General features: G+C 42.5%; 1 protein-coding gene across 3 annotated transcripts in view; it reads right to left on the reverse strand.

Annotated features, from left to right (window-relative positions):
- LOC114657387 (astrotactin-2-like) overlaps positions 1-15661 on the reverse strand; it is a 2479169-nt gene that overhangs the window by 440164 nt on the left and 2023344 nt on the right. The window lies entirely within an intron of this gene.

Genomic DNA, 15661 nt, shown 5'->3' on the forward strand with positions numbered 1-15661 from the left:
ATAAAAGTTTTATAACTACTGACACATAGATCACCATATCATAAGCACAGAGAAAACCCGTTTGGTGTTTAGCTTTAATGCAACATGTTCCATTAGGGATTAAGGCAGAATCACTTTAAATGCTTACCATATAGATTTTAGGTAACGAACACAGAAACAGGAGATCATTGGGTAAGCTGATTTGTGTTTCTGTTAAATAAAATGAATGTATTTTAATGTACTGTAGTCTTGTTTATCGTGATGCTACGGAGAAGCAACAGGTTACATGATGTACTCAGCATGACAACAGCACTACTACTGCTACTACTTCTTCTGAATAAAAGGTCCACAAGTTTAACCATCACAGTACCCTGTATATACATTTTGTAATGTGGCACAAAGTGGGCTGCAAGATTTCGAATATCTGCTGTAGTTTCAGAAGAGCCAATACAGGTAGAGTGTGTTAGGCCTAGTCAAACAGCTGTGATTTATAAAGTACAAGACCATCATTTTTTACTTCATCTCCATATACTGCAGTGCTTGTAATCGACTGGGTGATGAAGACGGTGATTGACCAACTAATGAACAACAGTGGACCCTTACGCAGAAGCTGGAAGACTTGGACTTTGTAGACAATATCATCGTGCTGTCACATTGTTATGAAATGTGCCCAAATGGAGATGGACAGGCTCCACAGAGTTGCCAGAGCTATGGAGTTGAAGATTACCATCAACACACGAATAGCTTACACATCAACGCTATTCAGTAATCTCCCACTACCTTCGATGGCCAGACTATAAAAGAAGTTGAACGCTTCACTTATCTAGGTAGCATAGTCAGCAAGACGGCAGGAACAGACAAAGATGTACTGTCCAGACTCGCCAAGGAATGACAAACCTTCACCATTCTGAAATCAGTCTGGTCAAATAAGAAACGCAGATTCTACGCTAAATTGAGAGAGTTCAACACCAACACAAAGTCTGTGCTGCTGTATGTGTTGCCTGTTGTTGTAGTGTGAAATTTTGTATATAGGGTGATACATATTTTGTACATTAGATATTAGTGTTACACCATTGATAAGAACAGCAATGGTTTGATGGTTAAGAACACCCCCCCACCCCCACCCTTTTTAGGAATGAGTCTTCGTAATTTTACGATAGCGTTGGGGGAAGCTCCTAAAACCAGTTTAGCAAGTGATTCTCTGCAGGACTCTCTGAACCAAACGCTACATAGAGGCCAACGTGTATTAGGGGCAGATGTGCATGTTTGGTTTTAAATCAGAAGCCATTAAGTACCACAATGCCCTATTGGCTGTAGGGTTTGGACAGAGAGTCTATAAATGTGCTTGTTTTACCCCTCCCTCTCTCACTTATACCATCACCATGAAGAAGCATCTCTCTCTCTCACACACCATTGCCATGAGGAGCACAACTTGACAGCCATATTGAGACAGGCATGCGGCCTGTTCTGAAGAAAGCTGACCAAAAACCATGCCTTAACTAGAGACAATTTAAGTAACAAACAAGTCTGTGTGCCACCTGAAACTACACATCAGCATTTATCAGGTTGTACGGTTGCCAATATTCACTTGTACTTTGCTTATTGTTATTATTTATGAATATTATCAATAATACATTATTTAAAGTGTAACTTAACTCCTGCTTGTCTTTTACTACACCTAATTGCCTGAGGTTATAAATGTAGAAGGGAAGGTGGGGAGAAGTTATATGGTACAATACCTTATAAACAGTGGTAAGTCTGTGAGATTTGAGGCATTCTGACAAAAGCTACACATTAATAATACAAAAGGGGAAAGTAGAGTAATATAGAACTCTACCAAGACAAAACACCTTTTAAAACATTCAGAGTCAGAGAGCTGCTGTTCTTCCATCTGTCTGGTGTCTAAGACTGTGATAAAGGATAGAGAGAGCACACGCGTCAGGCTGGTGTCAGCTTCACAGAGGAGAATTTATTCTTCCGCTCTTTGCTGTACTCTGCTCTATGCCGCTCGTGCGATGAGCACCTATCTAACAACCTGGGGGTGGAATAGCACTTGACTCATTTAAGTTGCAATGAAATCAAATGAGTGATTAAATCCTTAAAATAAATAAACAAGGCTAATAGGGGTGCTTCTTTTCTCTAGCTCTTATTTTAACCTTTTAATTCTTTTTACTCCCTTAACCTTTTCTTAATTTTTTTTCTGAGTTTACTGGTTTTTACATCTCTCTATATATGAAAGTGAAACATGGAGATGGATGAACAAACTAGACCATAAAATGGTGTGAAGGACAGCCGGGTCCCATGCCCGGCAGGGACGCCCCTGCTGCATCTATTCCGGGGGAGCCACCATGGGCAGCTCAGTACCTCCCCCGGGACGCTTGGTGGCAGCCTCCCTGGCAGCCAATGATTCCCCAACCCAGCGCATGGCTCCAGGGGAGATGGAGTCCTCCACAGTCTGGTTGGGGGCTTGGAGGGCCACCAAGGGGAGCTACGTGGAGTCAGCAGCCTGGCTGGTCATACCTTCAGCCCCACCCGGAAGGGCAATTAGGACCAGGTGGCCAAGCACCTGGACGGCTTCCGGGTGGGATATAAAAAGGGCCAGCCACCACCACTCAGGAAGCCAGAGTTGGGAGGAAGGAGGACGAAGCCTGAGGAGGAGTGGTGGTGCTGAGGTGGATAGCGTTAATTGTGAGTGTATTTTGGGACTGTGTTGGGCCTGTGGGACACGGGGAAGGCGTGCCCCACGGCTGAAGATAAATAAAAAAGCATTTGTTTAAGTAAGTGCCTCTGCCTGAGTCTGTGCCGGGTCGGGCGCTATATAGCGCCTTTTACAATGGCAAACATATCTTCACAAGATCCTACGCATAAGAACAGATTTCCTACAAGGGACTATGATGGTAAACCAGGCATCAAGCCATCACAAATGCCATTCAGAATAAATTGTAGAGGCAGGTCGAACCACACCCTTTGGAGGCCGGAGGTCAGAATTACACATCAAATCATGCATTGGAACCTCCCAAGGAAAAGAGCCCTCAAGTCAGAGATGAAGGACATTGGGATGTCCTGGGGAGAGGCAAAAACAGTCAGCACAAGGTAAACAACAGTGGAGATTTATGATACAGGCCCTATTCTCCGATCAGAACGAAAAGGAATAAAATGATGAATAATGTAACTTATATATTAGATTAGATTATACTTTATTTTTCCCCCCAGAGGAAATTAAAATTTTACAAAAGCTCAAAAAAAAATATTGTAGCAGTAGAGGCTTTTATCAACCTCTTGAACCCTCAGGTACCACGCCAAACACCAGGTAAAAGTCCAAGACTTCTTTATTTTATAATAATAACGTGCACAAAGCACCCTCCACTCCACACTACACATATAATAATCAATAATCACTCTACAGATACCAATCCTCCTCTCCCAGACACTTTGCCACCTTTCCTCCCAGCTCAGCTCAATGTCTGGGCTTTCCCAGCGTCCTTTTATACCCCCTAGCCCGGAAGTGGTTCCTGTCTAACAATCCACAAGTCCGCATTACTTCCAGGTCAGGGTAACAGTCCTTCTCTTCAACCTGGAAGCACGTCATTTCTCCTGTTCATGTGACCAGGACGTACTTCCAGGTTATAGGGCACATAACAGTCCGACAGCCTCCCTACAGCGACTCCTGGTGGTCCCCATGGTATTCAGCAGGGCTGTGCATACAAACTACAAAGTCCATGAGGCCCTGCTGGAATTCAGGGAACTTCCATGCTGTCGGGAGAGCTCTACCTGGCAGCCTGGGGGTGAGGGCCGGAATATTTAGCCGGCCATCCACCACAATATATATACAGTATATATCATCATGCATGTGTGTTTGGGAAGCAGCTGAAGGGCTCTGGTGATGGTAGTTATCCTCTAAACCAGGAACTGGCGCTCTGTTCTAACGCCTTCTCTCTTACTCCCTCTGCAGAACAGAAGATTGACGGCCATCCCACCTCTGAGGTCAATTCCATTGTCCACCCTCCTGGACCCTCCCCTTACTGCCTGGAACCCATATGACTGGAAGTTTGTCCATCTTTGAGTTAGTTCTGTATTGGACTTCCATCTGAAAAGATTTCATTGTTATCTTTGTAAAAATATCATTGTTCTTTTCATTACAGGGTGTAAGCATAAGTTTAATATGTCACTCTGCTCTGTGCAAATATATCTTACAAAACGTGATTTTTACTGACATAGCCAGATTAAGTACATAAGCTGACACACAGAACTGCCTGGCAAGCAATATGACAAAAAGATGGACTAGGAAAAATGGACACCATGTGCAGTCAGCCTGTGGGAAAATGTAAGCATGTACTATGTGTTGACTTAACAGATAAAAAAAAGTTTGAGAGAATGGTTGCCATGTTTGAATTTTCATGCTCATCTGAAGGGGGCCCTGGATGTGAATAAGCAGTATACAGCCTTCGAGCATAGCCAGGCACACCTTTGAAGCCAACGAAAGGATGGAAGACATCACCACCTGACCCTGAGAATGCTTTCCGCATCTTCAATGATGACACCGACAGACTCCACTCCTCTGGCCCCCACTCCAGGACTGGGACTGGAGTGTAAGACGACATTAAACAAAGTTAAATAATTTCTTATACGTCAGGGGGGGTGTCCAACTCCGGTCCTGGTGGGCCACAGTGGCTGCAGGTTTTCATTCTGACCATCTTCTTAACTGTTTTTGCTGCTGATTAACTTGTTTTGCCTTAGTTTTAAATGATGTCACTCAGACACCTTAGTTGTTTCTTTTTCCTTAATGAGCAGCCAAACAATAATGAGATACAAAACAAGCCATCACATGTACAGCTAACCTGAAAATAAAGAAAAGTGAAGGTCTCAGTCATGTTGGACTGCTCAGGACACCAAAACATCTTGACAGTGGTCTTATGAATGAGAGCAGCAACAAGTCATGATATTCAATAATGACTTTAATTAATATCAGGAATTGGCTTCTCATTAAGAAACTGTTTGGAGTGAAATTGGCTGGAGTTTGACATTTCAATTTAGCTGGTCATCTCTTGGCTCTTTTCACATCTTATTCCTGTTTGCCTGCCATTTAATGAAGAAACGCATCAATTCAGAGGCCTGAATCCTTAAAAACAGGGCTTTTAAAATGAAGGTAAAAGGAGTTAATTAGGAGTGAAAACTGCTTGCTGATTAGGAAAAGGGGTTGAATGAAAACCTGCAGCCACTGCAGCCCACCACGACTGGAGTTGGACACCCCTGTCCTATGTGATTTCTTACCGCCGTATCACTAGGGAGGGGTATCATCTTTTATGTTATATCTATATAGATTCAGGTTAAGTAACACGCCGCAATCACAAAAGAACTCATTCCCAGGGAACAAGCGCCCCCTGCAGGATACACAGGGTCATAGATATGCATCAAACCTCTTTAGTGTTCGCTTCTGTTTTATAATATATATATATATATATATATATATATAGAGAGAGAGAGAGAGAGAGATATATATATTGGTTGAAATAGTTTACTGTCAAATAAATGCAAAGAGTACACGACACGTGTTTCGCCCTCATTCTGGGCTCATCAGGTGTACGCACTCCACTGCACTCCCTCTCGGGAATCGAACCTCGGATGTCAGCGCCGGAGGCGATGCCCCTAATGTTGCGCCACGGCGTGTGGTTCGTTTATTTGACAGCATGTAGATCAGGGTAATTATATTTTGTTAACAATTATATGGGGATGACTAGCTGGTGGTCCATCTATTTATGTTAGTTTTTGTTTTTTATTATTTGATTTCTTATAGTAATAAAAAACAAAAACTAACATAAACAGATGGACCACCAGCTAGTAATCCCCATATAATTGTTAACAAAATAACAAAAATGATTTTACCACAAAACAATAAAGTGTTTCTAGATGTGAGTTCAAGGCTAGACTTAGATAAGATGGCAGTGGATATGGCTATAAAGTAGAAAGGCAGGAAGAGGCGGGCCCAGGTGACCAGAAACCAGAAGTGATGTAATAGGCTGTCAGTCTTCTGGTCTGTAGTTAGAGAAAGAGGAGTGCCAATAAAAGACAGCGCCAACGCTTGACTTGGGGTGGAATTACCATTTGACGGGCCCTGAAATTATCTTCCAAGTGTACATGTGCAACAATATATATATATATATATATATATATATATATATATATGTGTGTGTGTGTGTGTGTGTGTTTGTGTAGGGTAAAGTACTGTGATGGCATTAAAATCTACTGTATACTTAAGTTTTCAAGTGATTTACATGTTGTTAGGCATCCCAGAACAGGATTTGATATCTGTCAATGTTTCAGGCTACAGGTTTGTTGAGATGATAAATCAAAAATGAATTATTCCATCCAGACAAAACTTGGCACATTTATTAGCATTGTAAAATGCTAGAAGCCTAATGGATTTCAGCCAAATGACTCCAGTAGATTTTGCTCTAGAGAGATAATAATTTTGTATCATTTGTGCACATTCTTGCCCCAACTGCATCACATATGGGGAAGGAGTGTACAATTACATTTCAATGAGACATGATTCTTCTATTTAATGGCATATAAAATATTAAAATGCAATACGTTATTGTAAAAACTACACTTTTATGTAGGGAATATTAAGTGCTGAACACAGGACCTCTGTTTATATACTGAATTGCTTTAATATCTTGATTTTAAATGACTCCTTCAATCGTCCAACCTTTATATCCAATTCAGCATAGTGGTAAACTGGTTTCTGTCTTTGCAGCACCAAGCATATCCCAAAGCCTGGATGAGAACTGATCCTACCCAAGAATCTCAAAGGATGGACAAGGTAACAGTTCTTTCCATTTTCATGGTCTTAGAAAAGTATAAAGGAGGCCAGAAATGAGGAAGGGTAGTTTGTCTATAGCCTATCTGAGAGTCTGCTTCAGGATTGACCATATTAGAGAGATGACATTCCTTATTAACTATTCATTATTATTAAGCCTTTTAATTTGTGTGGCAGGACATGGCCAGATAAGGATCCTCGTTCAGATTAGTGAAATTTCATTAATAAAGTTCTTACTGTCTTGGTTTTCTGAGCTCCCTTACCAGTCACATGATTTTTAAAGTTGAATGGATACTTTGAGGAAGCAAGTGGTAGTTTTAATTTAAGTCATTGTTTTACCACCAGTAGAAAGTGGCAAAAAAGCTGTTTGGTCTGTGAAAAATAGCTCAGGTAATTCTAAAATGAGAACTCATGAGCAGGGAGAATACCACTTGAACTGAAGGAATCATCCACCACATTCTTCTCATCCTCAAAATACGTTATTTCTGTGGTAATTAAAAAGGCCATCTGTACTTGCTACCCATCTTAGTGTCCTTTTCTGTTTTTTGTGTTTCAATTGATCTTTAGATAATGCCCAACCTGCTTGGTGCCTATGTAGTTAAGGGCCTCCTCTCACATTCCAGAAGTGTAGCCATGACTATGGTAGGATTTCTTAATTGTATCCACCAGGGGGCACTAGCTCCCTTTTCTATACTTCTTTTTTATTCCATTGTCATTCAGTAAATTTTTATCTCAGCCCTCAACAAATAGACAAAATACAACTCTATCAAGCTAAAATGATGAATTACACTTGTTTTTCTTTTAATGTTAATTACACTTTCCATTAAAACCAGCTGAACGAAGGGGGGAAAAAATGTTCAGACCAGTATAATGTAGCAGACACTTCAGGCAGAAAACACAATGCAGCACAATAAAGTAAGATTATTAATACTTATAATTTGGCTGACGGTTTTTGTCCAAGGCAATTTGTAACTTTTACAGTTGTAGTAACTTTCTCAAAATAAATAAGGATAAAACAGAAATCTTAGTGGTTAACAAAAATGGAAATAATGAGGGTATTAGAAATAAACTCAGTCCCTTTGTATTAAAACTCAAGATGGAGCTAAAGAATTTAGGTGCAATCATGTACTCTGTTCTAAACTTCCATCCATCCATTTTCCAACCCGCTGAATCCGAACACAGGGTCACGGGGGTCTGCTGGAGCCAATCCCAGCCAACACAGGGCACAAGGCAGGAACCAATCCCGGGCAGGGTGCCAACCCACTGCAGGTTCTAAACTTTAAATCACAAAATAAACACATTCCTAGGACTTCATTTTTATACTTAAGGAACATTGCAAAAGTTAGACTTCTTATAACACTGCAAGATGCAGAGAAATTAATTTTTTTGTTTTTATTCAGCTAGATTACTATAATGCACTCCTTACAGGACTACCTAAAAAAGACAGTCAGTTGCAATTAGTGCAGAATGCAGCGTCAAGAATCTTAACTAGAAAAAGAAAATCTGAGCACATTTTACCGGTTTTAGCATCATTACACCAATTGACTTTAAAATACTACTAATCTTATATATAAACGTCTACGTGTGGAAGTGTGTGTGTCTGTCTGTCCGGCCTGGAACTGCAAGGCTACAGCATGAAGCTCAAATAGCTGGTAAGGTGGCCCCAAGTTAATAAGTCGGAAGAAGAAAGAAGTGCAAGGCAACAGAATGAAGCTGAAAGAAAGAGACTCCGTCACCAAAAGTGAAACCACTAACGAAAGATAAACTCGCTTAGCCACTAATACACGAGCGAGGCGAGCACATCGACAAAATGAAACCTCCGAGGAGAGAGAAACTCGCTTAGCCACTGATAAACAATGGAGGCAAGCACGTCCATAAAACGAAACCGCCGACTCTGCATTTCAATTTTTTTTCTGATGATTTCAATAGTTTCTATGAGCCTGAGCTTTTTACAGCACATGCTTACACAGCTAGTGGTGTATAAAGCTTTAAATAATATTGGCACTTCCTACATTCTGAAGTGCCTGTCACCCTACACTCCAAGTTATAACATTAGATTCTCTAATGATGGTCTGCATATTATTCCAAGAGCTAAGCTTAAAAGAATTGGTGAGGTGGCCTTTTGCTGTTAACCAAAAATCTGGAATACTTTACCGATAGAGAAACTCCAAGCAAATAAATATTGTGGAATATTTTTAAAAACTGGTAAAAACCCATTTTTTAAATTTGGTTTCTCATAGCTACACTTTAGTTGTACTCTTAATAGAAGATATAAGGCATATAATTATCCTACTCTTCTGAGATTTGCAATCTTCTAATCTTTCTAATCTTTTCTGGTTCTTCTGTGGTGGAATTTTGCACCACCACCACTTGACTGAGGCACTGCACAGACCACTTGTGATGCTGGTATGAAGGTGAGTGCCCTAAGCTGTCCATGAGACTGCATCAAATCCTGTTAGATGAAGCCTGGAAACCATGAGGAATGACTCAAGCACATGTGTGCTTGGTAGAAGGATCTGGTAGGGGTTGGTGTAAGAATGGATGCTGTATAGCGCCTGACCCAACACAGATTGGACAAGGGAGGCATGTGTAAAATAAACAAAAACTATTTTATTTTGTTCCCCTGTGGGAGCACATCTTCTCCGTGTCCCACAGGCAATAGACAGTCCCAAATAAAGCACACCAGTACAGCAAACACTCTTCTACTCCGTGGCACCACCACTCCTCCCAAGCAACCTTGTCCTCCTCCACCCGACTCTGGCCGCTGTGTGATGGTTGCTGGCTCTTTTTATAGTTCACCCGGAACTGCTCCAGGTGCTCGATCACCGAGTTCAGGCTGCACTTCTGGGTGTGATGAATATGCTGCCCACATGGGCTCAGGGGTCCCAAACACAGCACCCCCTGGTGGTACCTTCGGGACCCAACAGGACTGCACCCAATTCCAATTCTCAGGGAGCCCTGTGGGAAATCGAGGCACTGCTCCACCCCACGGGGGCGGCCATCTAGCATCCAGGGGGAGGTATTGCAGCGTCCAGGGCTGCTCCCCCTGAATATAGTGTGCAGACGCGTCCCGGCTGGGCATGGACGCCAGCTGCCTGCCACACTGGGTAGACTTTTGGCCTTGGAACCCCTGCAGATTTTGTTTTTCTATCCAACTTAACTTGATTTTTTTTCTTTTTATTTATTTATTTATAATTAATTAATTATTTTATTTTATTTTGCTTTATCCATCCATCCATCCATTTTCCAACCCGCTGAATCTGAACACAGGGTCACGGGGGTCTGCTGGAGTCAATCCCAGCCAACACAGGGCACAAGGCAGGAGCAAATCCCGGGCAGGGTGCCAACCCACCGCAGGACACACACAAACACACCAAGCACACACTAGGGCCAATTTAGAATCGCCAATCCACCTAACCTGCATGTCTTTGGACTGTGGGAGGAAACCGGAGCGCCCGGAGGAAACCCACGCAGGCACGGGGAGAACATGCAAACTCCACGCAGGGAGGACCCGGGAAGCGAACCCAGGTCCCCAGGTCTCCCAACTGTGAGGCAGCAGTGCTACCCACTGCGCCACCGTGCCACCCTATTTTGCTTTATTTTACATTGTATTCAATTTATTAAAAGCAAGTAACATTCCATACAAGCAAGTCAAACTTGACAAAACTATTTGTTTTTATCTGGCCTCCCGGCCATCTGACCTTCTCACCGGACTCATCTTTAGAGACAGTACAGCATTGCATATAAGGATGCTACTAATTTCAGGTATATATTTATTTTCCATAACATCGTATATATTTATTTTTCATTATTATTACCTAATCTTGTTTTTTTCTTTTCTTGTAACTTTCTCTTTCTTCATCATGTAAAGCACTTTGAGCTACATTCTTTGTATGAAAATGTGCTATAGAAGTAAATGTTGCTGTTCTTGTTGATTTTCAGTTATAGCCTTCATTTGCTTAATCTTAGTGATTCAGAAGCAGTCGCCTAATGTCACATACCCAACTACTCACTTTAACTAGTCCAAGGCTGGCTCTGATAAAATCAAACAGGTTTGTCTTTAGTCATAGAGCAGGCTCTGTGTGCATGAAAGTTGACAACCAATGAACACTCATCTGGAAGTACAATGAATTTAATGAAATGATGATGAATAATGAATGCAGGTGCTTTGGGCCTCACAAATGGGAGAGAAGCTCCTCTTTTTGATTTCTCATGTTTTACATACCACAACAGAATGGAAAAAAGAAAAAAGGACTGAACTCTCTGTAGCTGTTAACTCATTGTACAGCACCAGATGCACCAGGCAGCACGCTATTCGCTGTCAGAAAAATGGGCGTGCACTTCTACGCTAGAAGGTCGGCACACAGTCGGTAAATGTGACATGGGCAGCAGTTTTCAGTAGTGTAAACTGGCATGGTCTGGCGATGAGATCTGCAACTGTGACTGGCAAATCTACCATACGCCATGACTAGAAGATGTGTAATGTGACATCAGCTTTATTGGATGGTTACTGTGCAAATGCGAATGTTGTTATTTACCTATGGAAAGATCCTGTTCAGAATGACCTAGGACAGTTAGAAGTTCAAATCATCTTGTATGTAGGTTGTCACAGAAGGCTGGGGGTCAGACCCAGCCGGGACCCCTGGAAGGATCGGGAGGTGGTTTATACGTCCCCCGGGCCACGAGGGGGCAACTGCCCTGGATGTTGAGGGGACCACGGGGAAGGAGCAAGGAGCCTCAACCCCACTGGGGCCTGTGGCCACCACCAGGGGGCGCTATGAGTACTGTGGAGCCCGGGAGAAAGACACTTCTGCCACACCTGGAAAGATGGAGGAAGGAACTTCCAGGGACGACCGGAGTGCTTCCGGGTGCAAGGGCAGCACTTCTGCCACACCAGGAAGTGCTGCCGGAAGGGTGTCATCAGGCACCTGGAGCACATCTGGGTGGGAATAAAAGGGGCCACCTCACTCCAACCAGGGAGCTAGAGTCAGGAGTGGAAGCAGAATGAAGCTTCCATGATGAGAAGAAAGGCGGCCCACGGACATTTAGAGAAAGGCCTGTGGAGGGTGATTGGTGCTGGGGGCACTGTGTGCTGTGCAGAACTTGTTTAATAAACGTGTGGTTGATAAAGTGCTGGTGTTTTAGCCTGGTGGTGTTCGGACCCGGGTCTCACAAGGTGTATTTTTTATTATACTGTTTGATTGTGCTCTGTTTGTGTTTCGACTTTATTCTTTGTGTTTAAGTTGCTTTCCATTTTTTATATTATATTTAAAATTATTGTATAGCTTATTAGGCTTTAAGTGGAGCTGCACATAATAAGAATAAACTGAAATTGAAACCAAAGTTTTATTTTTCTTACTAGGTGATACATTTGAAATATAATGAGAACCATGCATTAAATGGCTTATGATCAATTTTGAACATGGCAAGTGGGCAAACGTCAAGGAATAAATGAAAAATATACAATTATAGCATATTTATTGCATTCCTGGCAACCCAACTTGGACATTCCATTTTGTTATACAATTTAGTCTATCGTGCAGAAAGCATCAATCAACTGCACCTGAGAAAGTATGTTACTTACCAGGATTGGTTTTGCATGCTGAAAAATGGTGTGGTAAATACAAGACTTTATAAATGTGATTGAGACGAATGTGTTTTCTACAGCGTTGCTTGGTCTAAGTGACTAGTAATCAGTGTCTCTTGAATGCAATCCAAATTCTGATTTTCTGTGGTACTTAAAATTTAGCAGCACTGCTGCCTCCTCTTCCAAACTTCTGGGTACTCTCCATGTGGATATGTATGCTGGTTTTCTACTCAAATCTCAACTGCAGCAATTGGCAACTCTAAGTAACACCTGTGAATGCTAGGGGTCACCCAGACAGACAGACACGCAGGACACAGGTTAAAAGCACCAAGAACAGTGCCCTCCAAGCATCACAGCCACAATAACACAAGTAAATACAATAATAATCACAGATGTCTCTTTCCTCTTCTCCTCCACACCTCCCAGCAAGCGTTGTCTACTACCTCCTGACTCTGGCTCGCCTGCTGGGTGTTCAGCAGTCCTTTATATGGCCCTTGACCCGGAAGTGCTTCTGCTCTTCCGTCCATGTGACTTGCCAGCACTTCCGGGTCAGATGGAGAATTCAACTTTTTGATCAGCCTGGAAGTACTTTGGGGTTTCCGTCCTCGCGATCCGCTAGTACTTTTGGACTATGTGAGAACTTTGTCTCCCACCATCTTCCCACAGCGTCCCCTGGCAGCACCCAGGGTACCCAGCAAGGCTGTGTTGCCGAACTCCATGCCCCATAGTGCCCTGAGGAAATCTGGGGCACCGCTGGAGTCCAGGAAAGCTGCCATCTAGCGTCTTGGGTGTGGCAGCGTCCTAAAAAAACTGCCATCCCCCATCCTTCTATCTCAGGTGCTCCCCAACCGGGTTGAGCTGCTGGCCGTCTCTTACACCACAGTATGAGTTGGGTTTGGTTCCCACCCTGTGCCTGAGGTGGCTGAACTAGGCTCCATTCCCCAACCTGAGCAAAAGTGTTGGCAACGCAGAGCCACTTTACCTTCCATCCATCCATCCATCCATCCATCCATCCATCCATCCATCCATCCATCCTTTTGCTGAACCTGTTTAATCAAAGTTTAGGCTGAATAGCATAATGAACTGGTTAGGGTGCCAGTCAACGGCAAAGTAATTCACACACCACAGTTACTTTGGATTGTTAAATCTTCATTTACAGTATATTATCAATTAAACTTCGAAGACTACAGAGGGATCACAACTCCTCAGCATCCCAGGTTGCCAGGGTGCTGGTGGGATTCCGTCTTGGCTGTCAAACAGCAGACCAGCTCCTTTGTCTGGTGCAGTTTCTGTGTGTTTGTGGCAATGTGACAACCCAGTCTACATGTGTTTTGTAGAACTGGAAAAAGAATATGATCGTGTAGCTCAGCATGTGTCATTGGAGGTGATGTAGGAATATGGGCTAAGAGAGCCGCTCTTTTTAGAACATTAGAACAATCAAGACGAGAACAGGCCATTCAGCTCAACAAAGCTTGACCAGTCCTATCCACTTAATTCTTCAAACAACAACAATAACAACATTTATTTCTATAGCACATTTTCATACAAAAAAGTAGCTCAAAGTGCTTTACATAATGAAGAAGAGAAAAATAAAAGACAAAATAAGAAATTAAAATAAGACATTAGTTAACATAGAAAAAGAGTAAGGTCCGATGGCCAGGGGGGACAGAAAAAACAAAAAAAAACTCCAGACGGCTGAAGAAAAAAATAAAATCTGCAGGGGTTCCAGGCCACGAGACCACCCAGTCCCCTCTGGGCAAAAGTAACATAAAGTCCATAAAGTCCTACTGTCTACCACGCTACTTGGTCACTTATTCCAGTGTCTGTGGTTCTCTGTGTAAAGAAAAATTTCCTGATGTTTGTGCAAAACTTTGTGCAAAATGCCGCACTGCTTCCAGTGATTTTCTCAAGTGACAAAGGAAACTTACAAATAAATTCTTGTCCCTGCTAGACTGGTTTGACTTGGAGCAGCAATTTAATTTTTCTACCCATTTTGGTGGGCAACTGAAAAAGTTTCATTCAGTAAACCACAAAAAAGATTCAAATCAGTTGCACCCAAAGGTAGAAAAGTTGGTTGAGTTGTAATGCATAAAGCAGTGGTTCCCAGTTTCAGCGGAGTGGTGGCTCTGAGGCTAGGGATCTGCACTGGCAATCGGAAGGTGGCCGGTTCGAATTCCGCAAATGCCAATAGGGACTCTGCTCTGTTGGGCCCTTGAGCAAGGCCCTTAACCTGCAATTGCTGAGCGCTTTGAGTAGTGAGAAAAGCACTATATAACTGCAAAGAATTATTATTAGAATTATTATTATTATCTATGCTCCACACTCCTACTTTGTTTTTTGTTTGCACACCCTACAAAAGTAATATCACATTTGTAGATGAAGAAATTTTTGAACCACAAATTAAACCACATACAGTACTACAGCTGAACAAACTGAAACTCAACAAACAAGCTTTAAAATTTTAATTTAAGTTTAAACATAAATTGAGCAAATTATCATAATAAATCTCAATAATGTTGTAAATGTGTCAGTGTGAAGATTAGACATTCGACTGATGATCCAGGGGTTGAGGCATCCAGTGAAGCATCAAGCGCCACTAGGAAATGACACACGATTAACGACTGAGGGTTTTGGGAGATTGGAGACCCCTGTGAAGCAGTGGTGCAAAGCGAAACAATGAAACACTGTTGATGAGCTTTGTCCCCCAATAACGCCTGCACTGCAGTTCAGAAACAGATGTGCCACACGGTTAAAATTGCTGCATTACTGCCAGGCCCACCAGCAGGAGAGATGAGCTGAGAGTAAGCATCAGGCGTTGCATCCAATTCTGTCCCCATTGTTGCCCTCTGGCAAAAATGTCAATCAAACCTCGAAAATCAGTGCCGGTTCACAATAAGTACTTACACAGAAACCAGTACTAAAATTCATACTTCTGTAAGGGCCATTGCTAGGTCCAAATTCCATTCTCTTAAAAAAAAGTTATTGACCTTAATGAATGCCAAGCCAGCAGCTTATCCATCCTTAGTATGTGTTTAGCCCCCCCCCCCCCCCCACTTCACAACGCAACTGGCAGAGACAAGAAGTGGGTAGCATGAAGTGCGCCCCAGGGGGTGGGGGTTATGTGTTGGGCGAGCGAAGTGAGTAGGGGGCACAGCCCCTAGTATATATGGCCACCCTTCCACGTAATGTTTTGCTATATATTGTCTTTGATTCTTGTAAGTCTAAGCATTATCCTCTGATGAAGACCCCTGGCAGGGGTTGAAAGCTCAGGAATA

Source organism: Erpetoichthys calabaricus, chromosome 9, assembly GCF_900747795.2.
Source record: "Erpetoichthys calabaricus chromosome 9, fErpCal1.3, whole genome shotgun sequence".
In the NCBI taxonomy this organism is placed as follows: Eukaryota; Metazoa; Chordata; class Cladistia; order Polypteriformes; family Polypteridae; genus Erpetoichthys; species Erpetoichthys calabaricus.